Here is a 22,558-nt window from a genome sequence, read left to right on the forward strand (position 1 = left end):
CATCGGAGCCGCCGCCGCCCGTCTCGCCGCCGAGTCACCGAGGTTGACCCACCGGTTTTCGTTCGGTTTTCACCGGTTTTCGTTCGGTTTTTTTAGTTTCGTTTTTTTCTTTAGATCGGTTTTTTCGGTTTAGGATAATTAGCGAGCGTTCACTCATTCGTTCGTTTTAACAAACGCGTTCTTCGTTTAGATTCATTTAATGAATGTTCGTTCGTTCAACTGTTCGACGTTTTTCTTTTTCTCGGATTAAATCCGCGATTTTTCTGATCGTGATTTCTAATCCGATTTTCGTTTTAGTCCAACTTTTCGCTCGTTTATCGAAATCAGACGATTCAAACGCCTGGAGTTTTGTTTCGAAACCCTCTTTCCATTTAACCAACTTAAACAAGTTTTTGCCACTGTAAAAAATTGCCTTAGATCCAGAATAGTAAACGAACCCTGTTTCTTTTGCCTTTTGTCTTTTGTTGCTTCATTCGATTTGACTCTTTTTGCCAACCAGAGTTCTTAAGTTGAACTTTCTGGTTAGATCTCTTATTTGAGTTTTACCTGTGCATTAGTTGAGTACTTATTGTATGCTTGTTTGTTTGCGATAGAGTACCCGGAGTGCGCCGCTTGCTACTTCGAATCACTAGGTTTCCCGGATCATCAGCAAGGCAAGTAACACTTTGATCATACCTCCTACTACCCAGTTTTATTGCATTAGATCAATCCTTACACATTGCATGATTAGGATCTAATTTAAATTGTGGGTTTGGGAAGTAGTTGAGGTAGTACCTATTACCTGTTTATTATCAAACCTTTGGGAGTTACTTCTACGTTTGCTTATTATGCCATGCTATGCTAGTAGACGTGGATTGGGTGAGTGTATTCATGACAGATGTGAGATTGTTAATTAATGGTTTATTTAAGGTGGCAACTTAAACACACATCTGGGTGGATTGAGGTACCTAGGTATTCCAGTATTGCCTGCTTTCTTTATGGACCGCCACCCAGGCTCAAAGGGATCATGAGATTATTCATGCTAGAAACTTCCGTGTGCAGCCACAAGCTATTATGGGCTCTAGCATAGTTGACTAAGTCGTGTGAACTCTTACAGTGGTAGACTAGCAGATGTAGGGGATGTAGGTGGTACGGTCTACCCATCGTAAGGTGCTAGCGCTTCTGAAAGACTATGTCTCGGTCATCCATTTCTCAAACACCATGTAGTGCGAGAAATCCAAGAGAGGAGATCGAGTCTTGTGGGGAAAAGTGTGCAAACCTCTGCAGAGTGTATAAACTAATCATGGTTAGTCGTGTCCCCGGTTATGGACATCTTGAGTATCTAGTACCTGAATTATTATGTGAATCTCAACATGTTACTATACTATTAATTTTGATGGGTTTGTTTAATGATGATGCTTAATTGGGATTGAGAATGATGTCAACCATTCTCAATGTTTAACAACCACCATGATAGTTAAATAAAATGTATTCCTTTGCAGTAGGGAAAAATTGGCTTTACGCAAAACTGTAACCATAGAGCTTTCCACCAGCCAAATATGCATATAGAATAGTTGTTTCATTCCATTACTCTCTATGTGTTACATTGCCAGCATATTCCATGTGCCGACCCGTTTCGAGCTGCAACGTTAATGTTGCAGACTTTTCAGACGACGATTAAGGAGTTTTAGGTCGTGGTTCTATACTCAGTGATGCCATTGGAGTTGATGGACTCACTTCTTCCAAGCCTTCCACTGTTATCGTTATTAGATAGCCTTAAGCCATATTTATTGTAATAAGTTCTCTTTTGAGACACTAGATGTAATAAGTGTGTGATTGCTACTCTGTTATAAATTCTTCAAGTACTGTGTGGTGTCAGCATTACTGATCCAGGGATGACACTGGAGCACAGAAATTGGACCGTTTGAGGTCTGGTCGCTACAGGTACATATCATTGCATACATGATAGAGCCTCTAACTGAAGCATAGGGAACACCTTTCGTTTTCTCTGTATCTTCTGCAGTGGTCGGGCATTGAGTCTGACTCAACTTCACACCTTGTAACACACGCAAGAACCCTTTCTTTGCCTGATCCATTTTGAACTTCAAAACTTTATCAAGGTATGTGCTTTCTGCAAGTCCAATCAAGCGTCTTGATCTATCTCTATAGATCTTGATGCCCAATATATAAGCAGCTTCACCGAGGTCTTTCATTAAAAAAATTCTTATTCAAGTATCCTTTTAAGATATTCATAAATTCAGTATCATTTCTGTCGGATTTCGGGTTCTGGCAGACCCTTAAGGTTCGAACACTAGGGTGCGCGCGGAGATTTCGCCTTCTACCTACCTGCACCCCTCCGCCTCGCTAAGATCTAAGCTATGGAAAGAACAACACAAGAGACACAGGGTTTATACCGGTTCGGGCCACCATTGTGGTGTAATACCCTACTCCAGTGTGTGGTGTGGTGGATTGCCTCTTGGGCTGATGATGATGAGCAATACAAGGAAGAACAGCGTCGCGAGGGTCTGTTCTTGGCTGGGGGGATGAACTGCTAGGAGGAGTTCAATCACCCTTCTCTCTCTCTCTCTTCTTGATTCTCTCTCTGATTTCGATCCGATCTCCCATCTCCGATCTCCGATCTCCCCTCTACCCTGTGGATGGCTAGTCCTATTTATAGGAAAAGGCCCTGGGCCTCTTCCCAAATATTGAGCGGGAAGGCCGCCAACAATTGGCCATTTTGAAGGGGAACATCTGGTACACTTATCCTGACTAAAGTTAGTCTTCGCCTGCCAAAGGCTCTGGTGGTGACGCTGGCTTGGGCTCCACAATGACTTCCTCCCTGCCGTTGGACTGGTCTTGGTCTCGTTGCACCGAAACAGGTGCCTTTGCTTGATGCTCTCGCCTGCGCTTGCTCCCTTTGCACCAAAGAGGAAAGGAGGACACTACGCGGCTGGCGCCCGCCTGGCGCCTTTGGTCGTCATGGCTTGCGTCACGGGCACCTCGTGAGGTAGCCCGCCTTGATCTCTCTGCCTATTCGCAAGCCAGCCTGATGAGGCCGTGCCTAAGGAAGCTTCGTGTCATCCGCCCCGCGAGGCTTGGCCCCTCGCGAGGGTCTTGGGTCTGTGTTGATGAAGATGGGCCGTGCTGGGCCCCCTTTTGAGCCACGCCGCGGGCCGCAAGCAGGCAAGTCTGGGGACCCCCGTTCCCAGAATGCCGACAGTAGCCCCCGGGCGCAAGGCGCGTCCGGACTTGGCCGTGCAGGAAGGCGAAAGGGCAAGAGCAAAGCACCACGGGCCCTAACAGCCTGCGGCCTTGGGCGCCGTTTGGCGGTTGACTGGATGTGGGCGCCTCAGCAACCGCGTGAGTTGATAAGGGAGCGGCATCTGCCTAGGCTTTGCTTTTTGCTCTCTCCGGTTGCTGCTCAGATCCCCTTTCTTGCGCCTCTCCTTCCTTCCTCCAAAATTTCCAGATCTACTTCGACCGCGTGACCTAGGAAGCCATGGGGCCTCGTCAGTCCTCGGACGGAGCTTGGTACTCGTCTACCCTGGACTCGCCGAACATGTCTGAGGTGAGCCTCGCCCGGTTGCGCCAGATGGCGGCGGCGCAGGGCATCGACAGGGCGAAGGTGTTCAAGGCCGGCCCCGCCACCCCTGAGGGCCAAGGGAGCACCTTCTATCCGTTCTTTCTAAGCGCCATTGCTGCTGGCCTGGTGCCTCCCTTCTCGGAGTTCTTCTTCTCTGTCCTCCACCATTATAAGCTACAGGCTTTGCATCTCCACCCCAACTCCGTCCTTCTCCTGGCAATCTTCGCCTATTACTGCGAGGCTCACGTTGGGGTGCAGCCCTCAGTGGCCTTGCTGCGCCACTACTTTTACCTCCGGACCTCTCGCGGTCCTGCTTCCGCGTGCGCGAGCTTCATCGCGTACGGTGGCGCCATTGCCATTTCGAACCCCGGGAAAAGGATTGAGGTCTTCAGGAGCAAGCGGGTCTTGGCAGATGCCGGGCGCATCCACCCTCGGCTGATCTTGCCCACAGAGCAACCCACGAGCTCCAGCGATTGGGGTCGAGCAGAGCTCGCGAACCCCCGCGCGAAGCTGGTGTTGGAGAAGATGGACGCGGATCTGAGGCCGGCCAACATGATGGTGGCGAAGCTGACCGACGCGTCGCTGCTGAGGGAATTCCTGGAGCACCAGCTGGCTCCGCTTCGGCAGTACTCACTTCCGACGTGGAGGCCCCATCCGAGCCCCGCGGCCTTGGCCGACGAAGATCTGGCTGCGGTCCTCCAATCTCTTGTCGGGGGCGATGTGGCGAGGTTGGAGGGCGCTCCTACGCCCTTGTTCCTTCGTGACGACTAGGAGCAGGTAGTGGAGTCCATGCCCGTCTTCAACGGGGACGGGCCCGTGCCCATGGAAACTCTCGGGGAATTGGTGGACGTGTCCTCCGACGACTCCAGCGAAGAGGAGGAAGGAGGGGAGCGGGAAAAAAGGGCCTGACTCTGAGGCGACTGACGGAGAGTCGAGGGCTCCCCTCCCTCGGCGCAGGTCCCGCGCTCTCCGCCTCTCTCCGAGCGATGACGACAAGGATGATGACGAGCAGGGCGGCGGGAGCTTGCCCCCAAACCCGAAGAAGGACAGGACCGGGCTGATCTCCCACGGGTCTGCCCCGGCCCCGAGGCGGACCGCAGACGTGCCTTCCGCTCCTGAGCTTCCCAAGGTTGACCCTTCCAGCCGGCTTTCAGGCTTCAAATTTGGCCGGACGCTGCCTGAGCTCACTGGCGACGACCCGTAAGCACTTGATTCTTGTCTTTATTTCTTGTTCTGCTGCTGAGGCTTGATGTCCACATCTTTTGGACAGGCTGGCGCCCGCAGCAAAGAAGCCGAAGGGAGCTCCTGAGGTTCCATCCGTGGCAGCGCCTCTGCCCGCGAAGGAAGGTGACCGCGACGCACGAGCTTCTACTGCCTGGTCGTCCTCGCGAGGCCTGGCTGAGCCGGCTGGGGCGAGCTCAGCCCCCATGGCCCAAGTGACTCCCGAGGTGCCTTTGCCTGCTGCCGCCACTACAGCCATTGGGGCGCAGCAGGCTCCGCCTCAGGATGCTGTGGTCGCGCTGCCGCCTTCTCCTCTTACTCCATCGACTGCTGTCTCTCTGACTCCTCCTGCCGTTCTGGATCGTGCTGCTGCTGAACTGGACCGGCTGCGGCAGGATCTTCTTGGCGCCGACCCTCGCTTGGTGGCCGGGCGCTTGGAGCTGGTTTCAGGATGGATTCACTCCGACGCTTCGGTTCGGACGGCGCTGGTCCAGGCCTCGACGGCTTGTGATGAGGAGAGGCAGGCCGTCCTTGAGGCGAAGGCTGCTCGTGACGCAGCCCTGGGGGAGGTGGTCGACGTCCATGGTCGCTGCAAGGCGCTGGAGGACAAGCTTCAAGGCCTGCGGGACCAGCTCGCGAAAGAGGACCGCCTTCGCCAAGAGCAGGAAGAAGGCATGAAGGCTCGCGAGGCGGCCGTCAAGGAGAGGGAGGTCAAGCTCAGGAGGCGCCGTGACCGCCTAGGCGCGCTGGAGCAGGAGTTGGGAGCAAGGAAGGTCGAGCTGGACGACAAGGCACAGGTTCTTGCCGAGGACCGCGTGGCCTTCACGGAGATGGAGGCGAAGGCTCACTCCTCGCTGAGGACGCTTTACGACAGCGGCCTGGAGAGCCCACTGGCTGGCGCCGAGGACGGCCCCGCCAAGCTGCTTCCCTTCCTGGTTCGTGCTCTTGAAGATGTCGCCCTTGGCCTTGGCCCCATGGCCGAGGCCGAGGCGCGTGTCCTGTCTTCTGCAGTGCTGACGCGGGTCCTCACCCACATCTACCTTCACGATCCCGGCGTCGACCTTGACAGCCTGCTGGAGCCAGTAAGCGGCGAGCGTGCCGCTGCCGCTGCCGAGGCCGTGAAGGGTCGCGCAGAGGCTCTGCTGGGGAAGTTCCAGGCCTTCAGCACCAAGCCAAAGCAAGGCGCTGCCGACCCCGCTGCTTCATGAGGCGAACCCACTCGGCGCTGCTCCACCGCCGACAAGTGACTCCGTTGTGGCTCCTGTCCTGCCTTTAATTCCTGCACATGTATCATGCCTCAGGGAGGCGTTTAAACTTGCGTTTGGCATTGAGATAACAGTGTGGACTGTAATATTTGCTTTTGAATTCCTTGAAATTTACGCTTTTCCTTCCTACTTGCTTATGTTCTACGCCGGCAGAGCCCGGCCCCGCGCATACCTCAGCCGCCGTTAGCCCCGACCGGAAACCAGGACGGGACCAAGGAGTGAGGGGCTACGTGACAAGTTAGGCTCCTGAGTCGCGATGCTCAGGAGTCCCCCTTGGCGCACGAACAGCAAGTAGGGAGGTGTGATGTGGGTGGATCTACTGTTCTACGTCTGCAGAGCCCGGCCATGCGCATACCTCAACCGCCGTTAGCCTTTCGGAACTAAGGAGTGAGGGGCTACGTGACCAGTTAGGCTCCTGAGTCGCGATGCTCAGGAGTCCCCCTTGACGCTCAAACGGCCTTCGTACCTTGGCTCCGCTCGGGGAGAGACGCGCGACGAACCAGGCCCGGGGGACCTGGCTGGGTGGCGTGCGTCTGGGCGTGACCCAGGCGCAGCCCCCGTGCCCAGCCCCCTCGCGCGGCACTCCCGAGGGGTGGCGTTACGATGAGGCTAGACACTGAGCTCTGGGCTCCCTGAGGTTGATGCGGCCTGGGGGCCGCCCTCAGTTGTTTATCACCAGCGCGGAGCATAGCGCTTCCGTATGTGTACGGGCATAGCCGCTCCTCGGCAGTGTCGTCAGCCAGTGCGGAGCATGGTGCTTCCACTGGTACGTGGGAGGGGGCTCCCCTCCGGGAGGAGCCCCCGGGGCGTGTACAGCCCCGCCCTGACACGTGGCTGGTACGGTAGGGCCTGGCGAGGTGTATCTGGGCACCCGTGAGCCAGCGCGGAACTCACGGGGCCCTACCTCTAGGCGGGTTGTGCCTGGCACTGGGCCTTATCTTGTGATGTGTCCCTGCAAATTTGGTTAGATGCCGGCACTCTACGTCCTCGGGTCCCGGCCCTCGAGCTGGTCTCAGCCGTCGCTGGTATGCCAGGTCGCGATGCCGTGGACAAGGCAGAGGGTGAGGGCTGGAGAGCCAGTAAGAGCCCTGAGTCGCGATGCTCAGGTACCCCCCCCCCTTTAACGTGCAAGTGGTCGGCATGGAGAAGAAGAGGTGCCGTGGACAGGCATCAAATAATCAAGCATGGTGGGTCGAACGCATAGCCGGAAATAAATGCAAAAGGGGATACATGCTGCTGGTGTCGGCGTTCTGGGAACGGGGGTCCCTAGACTTGCCTGCCTGCGGCCTGTGGCATGGCTCAAAAGGCGGCCCAGCACGGCCCGTCTTCATCGACGCAGACCCAAGACCCTCGCGAGGGGCCAAGCCTTGTGGGGCGAGCGACACGGAGCTTCCTCAGGCACGGCCGCATCAGGCTGGCTCGCGAGGAGGCGGAGAGATTAAGGCGGGGTACCTCACGAGGTGCCCGTGACGCAAGCCATGACGACCAAAGGCGCTAGGCGGGCGCCAGCCCGCGCAGCGTCCTCCTTTCCTCTTTGGTGCAAAGGGAGCAAGCGCAGGCGAGAGCATCAAGCAAAGGCACCCGTTTCAGTGCAACGAGACCAAGACCAGTCCAACGGCAGGAAGGAAGTCATTGTGGAGCCCAAGCCAGCGTCACCACCAGAGCCTTTGGCAGGCGAGGACCAACTTTAGTCAGGATAAGTGTACCCGATGTTCCCCTTCAAAATGGCCAATTGTTAGCGCCCTTCCCGCTCAATATTTGGGAAGAGGCCCAGGGCCTTTGCCTATAAATAGGACTAGCCACCCAAAGGGTGAAGGGATCGGAAATCAGAGAGAGAATCGAGAAGAGAGAGAGAGAAGGGTGACTGAACTCCTCCTAGCAGTTCATCCCCACAGCCAAGAGCAGACCCTCGCGAGGCTGTTCTTCCTTGTATTGCTCATCATCATCAGCCCAAGAGGCAATCCACCACACCACACACTTGAGTAGGGTGTTACACCACAATGGTGGCCCGAACCAGTATAAACCCTGTGTCTCTTGTGCTGTTCTTCCCATAGCTTAGATCTCAGCGAGGCGGAGGGGTGCAGGTAGGTAGAAGGCGAAATCTCCATGCGCACCCCAGTGTTCGAACCTCAAGGGTCTGCCGGAACCCGAAATCCGACATTTGGCGCGCCAGGTAGGGGGTGCACCGGAGTTTTCCCTTCCGCCACCGCCACGACCTGCCTCGCGATGAGAAGTGCGTCACCCGCTCCGGCCGCCGGCGCCAGCACGGGGGCTAGGGGGCTCCGAGCCCTGGCCCCAGCCCTGCAACGGGTACGGTGGCCGGACCAGTTCAAGCCAACGATGCCGCCGCGCTACGGCGGCGCGACTGATCCGCTGGCCTTCTTGCTGGCGTACGAGGAGGCCATCCTCGAAGCTGGAGGTGACGATGGGGTCATGGCCAACTGGCTCCCCATGGCCCTCACTGGCGCTCCGCGCGCATGGCTGCTCCACCTGCCGGTAGCCTCCGTGGTCTCTTGGGAAGAGCTCTGCGGCCTCTCCCCCGCCCACCAAGCTACACCAGCACCCCCGGTCGTCGCGGCCCTCCTGGGTGGCTCGTAGGCGCCGCCTACAAGTCACCACGTCAAGCCGTTCATCCGCCGGGTCAGCGCCGCTTCCACGCGGCAGGGGGCTCTCCCGGGCCGGGCGACGCCCAAGGCCGGCCTGACCTTCAGCTTGGAGGACCACCCCTCAAACTCGGCCTGCTCGGGTGCGCTCCCCATGCTCTGCACACCCACCATCTGCCAGGTGGCCGTCACTAGAACTCTCATCGATGGTGGTGCGGGCCTCAGCATGCTCTCGGTTGAGGCCTTCAACCTCCTCTGCGTACCCCTAGAACAGCTGCAACCCAGTCGGCCCTTCTCAGGCGTTGGGGGCAGATCGTCTAGCTCCTTGGGACAGATCCGGCTCCCAGTAATCTTCGGCACCTACAACAACTTCCGCACGGAGCTAGTCGACTTCGACATCGCCCCCATCGGCCTCCCCTACAACGCCATCCTCGGCTACCCAGCGCTGGCCCAGTTCATGGCCACGGCGCACCCGGCGTACAACCTCATGAAGATGCCTGGGAGCAGCGGTGTCCTCACCGTGCACGGGGACACCGGAGATGCGCTACGAGTGCTCAAGCTCGCCTTCAAGACGGCGGCGTCGGCACAGCCCGCCGACTCGGAGACCCCCGAGCCCAAGGGGGCTGCACCCGCCAAGAAGAAATAGTTGTTCACCCAAGACAAGGCAGAAACCAAGCAGATACCCGTCAATGAGGACGGGTCCACCAATGCCACTTTCACCATAGGCGCCAACCTCGAACCCGAGCAGGAGGAGGCCCTGGTCGGGTTCCTGCGCACAAACAAGAAGGTATTCGCTTGGGAGCCTGACGAGTTGGCGGGGATTCCTAGGAGCGTAATCGAGCATCACCTCAACGTGTGCCCCAACGTGCGCCCTGTGAAGCAGAAGGCAAGGCGGCAGTCCACAGAAAAGCAGGCCTTCATCGTCCAAGAGACCCGCAAACTAGAAGCCGCTGGGGTCATTCGCGAGGTCCGATACCCGAATTGGTTGGCCAACCCTGTCGTTGTGCCAAAGAAGGGAGGGAAGGAGCGCATGTGTGTCGACTTCACCAACCTCAACAAGGCATGCCCGCAAGATCCGTTCCCGCTCCCCCGCATCGACCAGATCGTCGATTCCACTGCAGAATGCGACCTGCTATGCTTCTTGGACACCTTCTCTGGGTATCACCAGATCAAGATGGCGGTAGAAGATGTCGAAAAGACAGCCTTCCTAACCCCGTGTGGAGTGTACTGCTACATATGCATGCCCTTCGGGCTGCGTAACGCAGGGGCGACCTTTCAGCGGCTGATGCACATCACCTTAGGCCCGCAGCTCGAGAAGAATGTTGAGGCTTACGTCGATGACATTGTGGTGAAGGCTCGGGAGGCCAGGACCCTGATACAAGACCTGGAGGAAACCTTCACGAGCCTCAACGCAGTGAACCTGCGGCTCAACCCAGAGAAGTGTGTGTTCGGAGTCCCCTCGGGCAAGCTCTTGGGTTTCCTCGTGTCCCACCGAGGCATCAAGGCTAACCCGGAAAAGGTCAAGGCAGTCGAGGACATGAGCCCGCCAAAGACCCTCAGATAAATGCAGAAGCTAACTGGGCGCATGACCACGCTAGGGCGCTTCATCTCCAAGTTGGGGGAGCGAGCGCTGCCCTTCTTCCAGCTAATGAAGAAAAAGGGGCCCTTTGAGTGGACCGAAGAGGCCGACAAGGTGTTCCAGGATCTCAAGAGATACATGACTAGCCCTCCGGTCATGGTGGCTCCGCGCCCTCAAGAGCCCCTGGTGCTTTACCTCGACGCCACTCCCTACTCCGCCAGCGCAGCCCTGGTGGCGGTTAGAGAGGAGCGTCAAATCAAAACCACAGCAGCAGCCCGGGACAAGGCAAAACAGGAATAGGGAAGGCCCACAGAAACCGCCACCGCGGCAGAGGAGGATCAGCCGCCGCAGAGGAGTGCACCAGAGGCGGAAGAGGCCCCTCTCCCGGATGGCCAGCCAAAGGAGGCCTCATCGCCTCAGGAGGCGCCATGGTCTCCGAAGGGCGCCACCAGCACTGACGCACCCAACCTCGTTGAGCACCCAGTGTACTTCGTCAGCACGGTGTTGCGAGACATGAGGGCACGGTACCCCATGCCTCAGAAGCTCCTCCTCGCGCTACCGGTGGCCTTGCGCAAGCTGCAACACTATTTTCAGGGTCACCCCATCAAGGTCGTCTCATCATACCCCCTGGAGAGAGTGCTCAGGAGCCCTAACTCAGCTAGAAGGGTCGCTGAGTGGAACATAGAACTACACGCATTTTAGCTCGAATTCAGCACGACCAGAGTCATCAAGGGAGCAGCATTGGCGGATTTTGTGGAAGAATGTACGGAGGCACCAGGCCTCAAGGCCGACGAGGATCGGTCCCTCTCCCCGGGAAGCGAGGTGCCAGAAGGCTGGGTCATGTACTTTGATGGGGTGTTCTCCAGGCATGGCGCTGGGGCTAGGGCGGTGCTTATATCGCCCACTCGGGACGAGCTCTACTACGCTGTACAGCTCTATTTCCAGCAAGGTGAAAAGGTCTCCAACAACATAGCGGAGTATGAAGGTTTAATAGCAGGCTTGAAGGCCGCAGCTGCCCTGGGGGTGAAACGCCTCACCATCAAGGCTCCTTGTCAATTTCTCCAACAAGGTGTACGAGCCTAAAGATGAGCACATGGAAGCCTACCTTGCGGAGGTCCGCAGGTTGGAGAAGCAGTTCTGGGGGTTGGAGTTGCAGCATGTGCCCTGTGGCACCAATCAGGAGGCCGACGACATCGCCAAATGGGCGTCCAGGCGGTTACCTCAGGAGCCTGGCGTTTTCGAGGAGCGGATCTTCAAGCCCTCAGCCTTGCCGTCATTATCAAACATGGCTCAGCCTCGGGAGGAGCTCCCCCAGCCACCTGCCTCAGGAGCCCCGGTCTGTGGCCTGGCCTCAAGAGCACGCCTGCTCCTGACAATGGAACCTCAGGAGGGGTGCTGGATCACGGAGCTCCGGAGTTATTTAACACGAGGGACCCTGCCGGAGAAGGAGGAGGAAGCGGAGCGTGTGGCACGGCAGGCCACGACGTACTGCATCAAGGATGGAAGATATACACGGTGGAGACTGTGGACATCATTCATCATCACGGACCCTCGTCGGCAAGGCGTTCTGCAGTGGGTTTTATTGGCCCACTGCACTCAATGACGCCTTCGAACTAGTGAAAGCTTGTGAGGCCTGCCAGTTCCACGCTAAGCAGATCGATCAGCCGGCAGGAGGCCTGCAGACTATACCCCTTTCGTGGCCATTCGCAATCTGGGGGCTGGACATCCTGGGCCCATTTCCTCGGGTGCCAGGGGGCTACCGCTACCTCTACGTCGCCGTGGACAAGTTAACCAAGTGGGATGAAGTAGAGGCCGTCCTCACCATCCCCGCGGGTTCCGCGGTCAAGTTCATCAGGGGCATCGTGAGCCGGTTCGGGGTGCCGAACCGCATCATCATGGACAACGGTTCGCAGTTCACCAGTAACCTCTTCAAAACATACTGTGCTAACCTTGGAACGTAGATATGCTACGCTTCGGTGGCGCACCCCCGAAGCAACGGCCAGGCCGAGCGAGCCAACGCAGAGGTCCTAAGGGGCCTCAAGACCAGGATGTTCAAGAAGAAGTTGGAGGCCTGCGGCAGAGGTTGGTACGACGAGCTTCAGTCCGTGTTGTGGTCCATCCGCACGACCGCGACTAAGCCAACTGGAGAGACCCCGTTCTTCCTGGTCTACGGAGCTGAAGCGGTCCTCCCTCACGAGGTCAGACATCGCTCCACACGGGTCCTGGCGTTCGACGAGGCGCAGCAGGATGCCATGCGGGGGATGGACCTCAGGCTGGGGAAGGAACATCGCCGAGAAGCCGTGCTGCGAGCGGCGAGGTACCAACAAGCACTGCGACGATATCACTGCCGCAACATCCGCCCCAGAACTCTCGAGGTAGGAGACCTCGTGCTCAGGCGGGTTCTCTCCAGGGAGGGACTGCATAAGCTCTCTCCCATGTGGGAGGGCTCGTTCAAGGTTGTTCATGTTTCCAGGCCCGGCTCCGCGCGCTTGGAGACTCAGGAGGGGGTGCCAGTCCAGAACGCATGGAACATCCAGCACCTCCGGAGGTTCTACCCCTAAAAAGGCCCGGATCCTATGAAGAAGGCGAATGCCTGTGAAACTGTCGCGTTTTGGAAAAGGCCAGGAGCCTGTGAAGAAGGCGAATGCCTGTGAAGCTGTCGCGTTTTGGAAAAGGCCCGGTGACGGTGTCCTGGACTAGGGGGTACTCAACACGTCATCTCCTGATCTGATAGATTGGGCCGAGGACCCCCGTGGCCGTATACTCATGGGCCAGTTCGGACAACTGCCGCATACAAGGAAGATTCCACAAGACTTGGCGATCAAGACAAGGACTTCTCCCCACCGGCGTATTCGGCTAGGACTCTTGTTAACCTAGGCCTCTGGTGCATTATATAAACCAGGGGCAGTCTAGTCGATAGAACATATACATACAATCATACCATAGGCTAGCTTTTAGGGTTTAGCCTCCTTGATCTCGTGGTAGACCTACTCTTGTACTACCCATATCATCAATATTAATCAAGCAGGATGTAGGGTTTTACCTCCATCAAGAGGGCCCGAACCTGGGTAAAACATTGTGTCCCTCGTCTCCTGTTACCATCCGGCCTAGACGCGTAGTTCGGGACCCCCTACCCGAGATCCGCCGGTTTTGACACCGACATTGGTGCTTTCATTGAGAGTTCCGCTGTGTGATCGACAAAAGGATCGATGGCTCGCCTGTAGATCAACTGCGACTTCGGCGTCTTCGTCACCAGTTCCACTGGTCACCTTGGTTTGACCAAGAATTACGCCCCGTGTTCAGATCACCATGTTCGGACGAGGGCCTTCATCAAACATCAACTCCGATCTCTATCAAGATCACGGAGGAATATCATCTATGGAGCTCGGGGGCTCAACGTCAACATTGCCCTCAAGCGACCGTGCTGTTTTTTTGGACATCGAACTTGTATCTGCCGCCACCACCTCCTCGAGTATCGCTTTGATGATCGCTTTGGTGGAATTGTGCAGAATTGAGTCTATAACAACCTTGGAAAATTTCGTCGAGTTCCGATGGAGGAATCTCTGGCAATCCACGATATACCGGAGCCCTGTCAAATCTGGATGAGAATTTGGATGAGTTTAGGGCGTGGTGTCCAGCTTCTAGCTCGGACGTCCTTTGAAGATCGAACCGTTGATCGGCTGTGTAATTCCTATATCTACCACCTCTCAAAATTTCAGCTCGATCCGACCGTCCAAACTTCGGGAACCTTCCGATTAGTGCATCACTTTTCGGATCTGTTTTCTGCGCGAAAATGAATCCGACCCGAGTTCATCTTTTTTATGAACGGGATTTCGGACATCCCTTTTGAAGGAAGTTTTGTATGGGGTATTGTGTTTTGTTCCCGAACACATCCCACTAACTTTAAGATCTTTTGAACATGATCTTCAACATCATGCTGGTGTCAAACCAGTCCGGCAATATTAGTCCATGGCTGCCGACCTGCGCTAGACACGTCGTCACTTTAGCCGAGCTCAACTTCTTCGGATCATCATCTCGGCAAGCCGAACAAGAGTCCGGCATTGCGAAGGATAAATCATCATCAACATCACCGCCCCACGGATTACACGGAGCGGGCATACCGGCATCGCCGCATGGTCTCTTCATCAAGCCGGCATCGACCACGTCACGACCTGCATCAACAGGGCCGCACTATTGCTTCTTCAAGCTGGTGTCCATCATGCCGACCTACTTCGACTCATCGGCTGACGTCGAGGCTTCGACATCTCGGCTAGACCGGGGGCTTCGCCATCTCTTCATCAACCTACTCCGGACACTTCGGCATCGCTAGCCGACCAGCTCCGTCACGATAGCTGGGCCGAGGGATTTGCCTCGGCGAGTCAACCTTTACCAGCATTGCCATGCCGTCGTTTTATCGCCCATCAAGCAATGGGTGTGTGGAGCGAGTCCTAATTTTGGGAATCACCTTCCTTCGGATTGCTACAACAAATAAACCAGGTGCTATTAATCCCAGTATTTTTTGCTTGTTCGGGTTCATTTTTCCCAAGGAATTATTACTCTAGTTTGTCCATGATATGTACACAGGTCTATCAAATGGTGACCGCATTAACAACGGTCGCGTGGTGGTTCGATCAGTTTCTGTACATAGTCTGGCGAACGCCGCATCCGGAGCTCGGACCGACCTGTGAATTCAGGCTTTGCCACGCCTTTACTACATCACGCCGACGCCTTGCATCGACATTGACTTCGGCGCCAGGCCATATTTCTTCTATTCCTCACTTTGCATAAATTATTTATTATGCAACATTTTTTTAATTATCATTATTACTATTATCTTCGGTTTGCACTATTTTTTGTGCACAGGAAAATGATCCGGGGACTTCGGCGTCACTCTGCCGGTCTGCCTTGACCGTGCTATGTCACCACTTCGGCGTGTCAAGCTCTCCGCTCCGCCACCTCGGGACCAGCTTGGGGATGGAACCTTGCCCCGCATCAAGCTCGGACCGCGTCATCAATACCGAACACATTAACCAGCTAAGTCGCTCTCATGCTCAAAGCTTTAATTTCTAACTTGTGTTCGGTTCGACCAAGCATTATACTTTTTTGGAAAAAAGTTGCTTGTAAAAATTTCCTTGTCCAAACTTTGTTTGTGATGCATAAATTCAAATACCCAATTCATTTGGGGGCTTCCTTCATGAAGATTCACTTGCATATGATTATACTTGTATGGCTTCGTTCCTTGTTCGTGTATTACGCCATAATATGCACCATATTGACTTAAGCGATTTGCAAGCTAGGTTGCCTCGCTCCTGTGTTTACCCCTACGTTTCCGATTGTTCTGCCTGGGAGTAAAGGGAGCACCTCTGCGATTGTCACGATCGGGTCGCCCGAGCCGGCCTCAGACTGGGTGAAGCCAAAAGCTAGCGCTCTTATAGTTTTCAATGATGGTCGACACACAATGGAACTCATGAGTACAAAAAATCTATTGCACAAGTCTCATAATAACAATGAGCGCCGAAGAAAGGTATCGGTGGGGTTACTATTTTCTTCGAAGATGCTTCTTACACTTTGCAGTAATATAGCATAAGTTCCCTGAGCGTGCTTTGTCTGTTATAGCCTTATGGCCTGATTACCTGGTTATTGGAAACACCGTCGATATTCTCGACAGATGGAGTACATAACACTTTTCGGTCCTTGACCGAAGAGGGAGAAGCCGACGGTCGGTTAAGACGCGTTTAAAGTTCAGTTGAACACAGATATGATATAAGTACTTCGGTACATGCAATCATTCTTTTACTCAAGTCACTTGGGGGCTCTTAAGTTTATTTGAGCCGTTTTATAATAAGTGTTCTTCTTCTTAGTCGTTGCAAAGTTTTATTATCATTATTTATCACTCCTTTTTTCGACACGAGTGTGCGGTCACTAGCCGGGGAGCCTAATTTCTCTCTCAAAGCTGCTAGAGTTTAGTTTGCTAAATTGGCCTGATGAGAAGTACTCCGCCCTCGGGATAGGAGGTTGAAGCCGTAGGCTGACCCGCTTGAGGTCTTGAGATAGGATGTATCATGTTAAGGCACGACAGAAGCACTTCTTTTTTCTAAGACCAATTTTTGGATTGGCACCAAACACTTGATCTTGTTCGGACGTCATGTTTTTACTGGCGTTTCTTGGTTTTCCAAGCTTTTTGGCACTTTTAAACTATTTGTGCTTTTCCAGCATTAGTCTCGCAGGGCAACGCCGGACACCTTTAGGGATTCGGCAAAAACATTCTCAGATATTGCTATATATGCATCAGTTTCGAATTGTGTCTTCGGTCAATAGTTGGGTAGCCCGGCTCCTGGCTTTCCTCCTACGTTCCGCTTTGTTCGGCTAGGTGTGCAAAGGGAGAACCACTGCGATTGTGCTTCCAGCTCGCATGGTCAAGCACCTCAGTGGATAAAGCCGAAAACTGACTGTCACAATAAGTGTAAACTGGTCAGCGATCCAATAACTGTGTTAAATGATGGGCCATTCATAACAATGGCCGAAGTGTTTACGGCTTGACCTTGACTGTCGTCGAACACTACCGGGGGCTATTAACTGGCCTCCCAAACTAAATCCTCGATATTTTGCTCTTACATTGGAGCTGAGGTTTCACGATCATGCTTAGCATGACAACCCCAAGAAAGGAACCGATAGCGGGACTATTTTCTTTGGAAGACATTTATTATGTTAAACAGTAATATAATATATCTCTCTGCGTACCTTTGTTTATAAAACCATATGGCCAGATTGCCTTGTTTATCGTAAATCTTTGCCCTCATAAAGGCTTTATAAAGTAGGACAAACACTCCTCGGCTATTGGCCGAGGAGGTGGAAGCCGATGGTCGGTCAACAAAGTTTTGTACAATGCGGATCCGAGCATTAATGACGTAAAGTACTTGGATACATAGAGTCATTACACATAATTTGTGATTTTACTATGGATATCAATCCTTAATTCGGCCACCTGTGCCCGCATTAAGGCTCGGGGGCTACTGGGCTTCGGGCTTATTATTTACAAATATTAAAGGGGCACATCGATCCCCCGATCTGGTGTTGCCACCCGACCAGTGTCTCGGGGGCTACTGCATTGCCTGTTCAATGCAGAAAATTTTAAGTGCAATACAGTTGCCGAGGAGATTTTGATCCTCAGGTTGGTTGGCCGCACCCAACCTGAGTCTCGAGGACTAAGCACGCTGCTTTTGTGTCCCGAAGTATTCTGCCAAGCTAGGACTTGATCCTCAGGCCGATTTTGCAAATCAACCTGAGTCTCAGCGGCTACTGGGACCAGCGGTCTTACGCCATATATCTCGGCAGAGAATAAATTGCAATAATAAAAAATATTGACAAAAAATCAGCCCACAGTCGGGGTGGTGCACCACCTCGGAAGCAGTCCGGTATAAAGCTCGGGCGCTAGTGGCTGGCTCCATAGAGGGCATTTCCGGCATTAAGCTCGGCTAAACTCCTTCAACTTTTTTGGACCAAGATGATCTATGACATCTTGGATATAGTCCGGCGTTGGAGCTTGGACACAGTCCGGCGTTGGAGCTCGGATACATTCCGGCATTGGAGCTCAGAAAGCAGTCCGGCGTTGGTGCTCGGCTGCAAAAGATACCTCTAATGCAGTCCAGCGCTAGAGCTCGGACACAAGAGGACGCTGCCGCCCGGGAACAATTTCAAACCCAAGGTGTGGCATAAAAATAACAAGGCATTGATAAAGGCCGGAAACTTAAAGGGGTTCCTCGGATACCCGATGTATAAACTTGTCGAATTCATTTCGGCGATCCTCAAGATCGGAGATGAGAAGATTTGTTGAACCAGTTTTCAAGACCGACGACCGAAGATGAAGAACAGTTCGGAAGAATCGAGGAGCGTCCCTAACTTGAAGACCGGTTTAGGGGGCTACTGACGGTGTCCTGGACTAGGGGGTACTCAACACGTCATCTCCCAATCTGATAGATTGGGCCGAGGACCCCCGTGGCTGTATACTCATGGGCCAGTTCGGACAACTGCCGCATACAAGGAAGATTCCACAAGACTTGGCGATCAAGACAAGGACTTCTCCCCACCGGCGTATTCGGCTAGGACTCTTATTAACCTAGGCCTCTGGTGCATTATATAAACCAGGGCCAGGCTAGTCGATAGAACATATACATACAATCATACCATAGGCTAGCTTCTAGGGTTTAGCCTCTCTAATCTCGTGGTAGATCTACTCTTGTACTACCCATATCATCAATATTAATCAAGCAGGACGTAGGGTTTTACGTCCATCAAAAGGGCCCGAACCTGGGTAAAACATTGTGTCCCTCGTCTCCCATTACCATCTGGCCTAGACGCACAGTTCGGGACCCCCTACCCGAGATTCGCCGGTTTTGACACCGACATTGGTGCTTTCATTGAGAGTTCCTCTGTGTCGTCGCTGTTAGGCTTGATGGCTCCTACTATCATCGATAGCGATGCGATCCAGGGTGAGACTTTTCTCCCCGGACAGATCTTCGTATTCGGCGGCTCTGCACTGCGGCCTAATTCGCTTGGCCTTCTGGAGCAGATTGAAAGCTACGCCCCTGGCCGTCAGGTCAGATTTGGAAGTTTGAACTACACGGCCGACATCCGTAGAGACTTGATCTTCGATGGATTCGAGCCACAACCGGGCGCGCCGCACTGTCACAATGGGTATGACCTAGCTCTGCCGCCGAACAGTACCCCAGAGTCCGCGCCCGCATCAACTCTGACCCTTAGCTCGAGCCAACTGCGCCAATCGAGGACGGGTGGTTAGACACCACCTCAGGGGCTGTAGTCTCAACGGCGATCGAGCCAAACACCTGCCTACCCACTGCACAGCCCGTGACTGCAAGGTGCTGGACTCCGAACCATCCGCGCCCCCGCCAATCGAATCCGATTGGGCGCCGATCATGGAATTCACCGCCGCGGATATCTTTCACCACTCGCCCTTCAGCGACATTCTGAATTCACTAAGGTCTCTCTCTTTGTCGGGAGAGCCCTGGCCGAACTATGGCCAACAGGATTGGGATGCGGACGACGAAGAAATTCGACGCCCACCCACCACCCACTTTGTAGCCACTATCGATGATTTAACCGACATGCTCGACTTCGACTCCGAAGACATCGACAGTATGGACGACGATGTAGGAGACAAACATGAACCAACGCCTATAGGGCACTGGAAAGCCACCTCGTCATATGACATATACATGGTGGATACACCCAACGAAGGCAATGGCGACGAGATAGCGGAGGATGACCCCTCCAAGAAGCAACCCAAGCACCAACGTGAGCGGCGCCGCTCTAAGTCCCGCCAAAGCAAAAGTGGTGATACCGGCACAGGAGATAATAACACTCCGGATAGTGCCGAAGACAACAACAATCCCCTCCAGCAAGATTTAGAGAAGGAGGATGAAGGAGCCAGCTCTCCTGAGAGAGCGGCAGACGGAGAGGAGGAGGATGACAATTACATCCCCCCCTTCGAAGACGAGGCAAGCCTCGGTGACGATGAATTCGCCGTCCCAGAGGATCCCGTCGAACAAGAGAGCTTCAAGCGCCAGCTTATGGCCACGGCAAATAGCCTGAAGAAATAGCAGCAGCAGCTTCAAACTGATCAAGATCTGCTAGCTGACGGATGGACTGAAGTCCTCGCAGCCGAGGAATATAAACTCGAGCGCCCCTCCAAGAATTACCCAAAGCGCAGGTTACTACCCCGACTGGAGGAAGAAGCGTATGATATGGCTGATCGGCCACCTCGCGGCCGCGATAGAGAGGCATTCCAGCCAAAAGCTCAGCCTCCACCCCGGCGCCATTCAAATAAAAAGGCATGGGGAGATACGCTAGACATGCGAGACATATTGGAGGACAAAGCAAAGCATGCAAGATCGATCTACAGATCACGACGGCGCACCACTCTGCGAGACGATAAACATCAGGCCGGATACAGTAAAAGCAAATCCGGCTGGGCCGAACACAACGGGCAAGACCCATTCGAGTTGCATAATATAGCCCAATACAGAGACGCCGCACACCCCTTATGCTTCACAGATGAAGTAATGGAACATCAATTCCCAGAAGGTTTGAAACCTGTAAATATTGAATCATAAGACGGCACAACAAATCCCGCAGTATGGATTGAGGGTTTCCTCCTCACATCCACATGGCCTGCGGTGATGACTTGCACGCTATCAAATACCTCCCACTAAAGCTCAAAGGACCAGCGCGACATTGGCTTAACAGCTTGCCAGCGGACTCCATTAGCTGTTGGGAAGATCTGGAAGCCGCATTCCTTGACAACTATCAGGGCACTTATGTGCGACCACCAGACGCCGATGACTTGAGCCACATAATTCAGCAGCCAGAAGAGTCGGCTAGGCAATTCTGGACTCGGTTCCTTACAAAGAAAAATCAAATCATCGACTGTCCGGATGCGGAGGCCTTAGAGGCTTTCAAACACAACATTCGAGACGAGTGGCTAGCCCGGCACCTTGGTCAGGAAAAGCCGAATTCTATGGCAGCTCTCACGATGCTCATGACCCGCTTTTGTGCGGGAGAAGACAGCTGGCTGGCTTGCAGTAATAACATATCAAAGAACCATGGTACCTCAGATACCAAGGACGGCAATAGCAGGTCACGTCGCAACAAACATAAGCGCCGCATTAACAGCGAAAATATTGAGGATACGACAGTCAATGCCGGATTCAAAGGCTCTAAACCCGGTCAGTGGAAAAAGCCATTCAAACAAAGTATGTCGGGTCCATCCAGCTTGGACCGTATACTCGATCGCTCGTGTCAAATACACGGCACCCCAGACAAGGTAGCCAATCACACCAATAGGGATTGTTGGGTGTTCAAGCAGGCCGGCAAGTTAATTGCCGAAAACAAGGACAAGGGGACGCATAGCGATGACGAGGAGGAACCCCGGCAGCCGCACACCGGAGGGCAAGAGGTTTCCCCTGCAAGTGCGGATGGTGAACATGATATACGCGACCCACATCCCCAAGAGGGAGCGGAAGCATGCGCTCAGGGACGTATATGCGTTGGAGCCAGTCGCCCTAAAGTTCAACCCTTGGTCCTCCTGCCCGATCACCTTCGATCGCAGGGACCACCCCACTAGTATCCGTCATGGCGGATTCACCGCACTGGTCCTAGACCCAATCATTGACGGATTTCACCTCACTCGAGTCCTTATGGATGGCGGCAGCAACCTGAACCTGCTTTATCAGGACACAATGCGCAAAATGGGTATAGACCCCTCAAGGATCAAACCCACAAAAACAACCTTTAAGGGCGTCATTCCAGGTGTCGAGGCCCATTGTACAGGCTCAGTTACACTGGAAGTGGTCTTCAGATACCCGGATAATTTCCGAAGCGAAGAGTTAATCTTCGATATAGTCCCGTTCCGCAGTGGTTATCACGCGCTGCTCGGGCGAACCGCATTCGCTAGATTCAATGCGGTACCGCATTATGTATACCTCAAGCTCAAGATGCCAGGACCTCGCGGAGTTATTACAGTCAATGGAAATACAGAGCGCTCTCTCCGAACAGAGGAGCACACCATGGCCCTCGCAGCAGAAGCGCAAAGCAACCTCTCAAGGCAATCAACCAGTTGAGCGCTTCAAAGCCCGGACACCTTCAAGCGCGCTCGGGGCAATCGGCAAATAGACCGCCTGGCGCGATCTGAGCTCGCGTAGCAATACGGTGGCCACCCCAATCCCATCTCAACGGCGAAATTCATGCCGCGCGTCCATAATTACACATTGAAAATACCATGGGCATAGGCGGGGAGGGGGCACAACTGCGGCACGCCCCAAAACGCGGCCTAAACCGCACTAGGGGCTTCCCGTTTGGTTATTTTTCCTTTTTCTTTCAGGACCTTAATCTCTGGAAACACGGTCCGGCAGCACTATTGACAAACACATGATGCAGCAACCAAGGAGGCAGACAGCTACGTCATACCACGGAATTCCCAGGCTGATTACAGTAACGAGTGAAATATTTGATTTAATATCATTCCTCAGCTTGCCCTTGGAAGGGACATAGTCCTACTCTTTGCTTATCGCACTATATGTATCACTCTGCTTTAACGCAATTTTTTAATAAACAATGCATGACATTACGACTATTATTGCATTCTTGTTTTATATATATATATATATATATCTATATATATATATGTGTGTGTGTGTGTGTGTGTGTGTGTGTGTGTGTGTGTGTGTGTGTGTGTGTGTGTGTGTGTTCATTAATGACGCCTTGCAACCGTACACTCTGGTACGGCCAATACACCAGGGGCTTACGTACCCCA

The sequence above is a fragment of the Triticum dicoccoides genome, chromosome 4A (assembly GCF_002162155.2).
Source record: "Triticum dicoccoides isolate Atlit2015 ecotype Zavitan chromosome 4A, WEW_v2.0, whole genome shotgun sequence".
NCBI lineage: Eukaryota > Viridiplantae > Streptophyta > Magnoliopsida > Poales > Poaceae > Triticum > Triticum dicoccoides.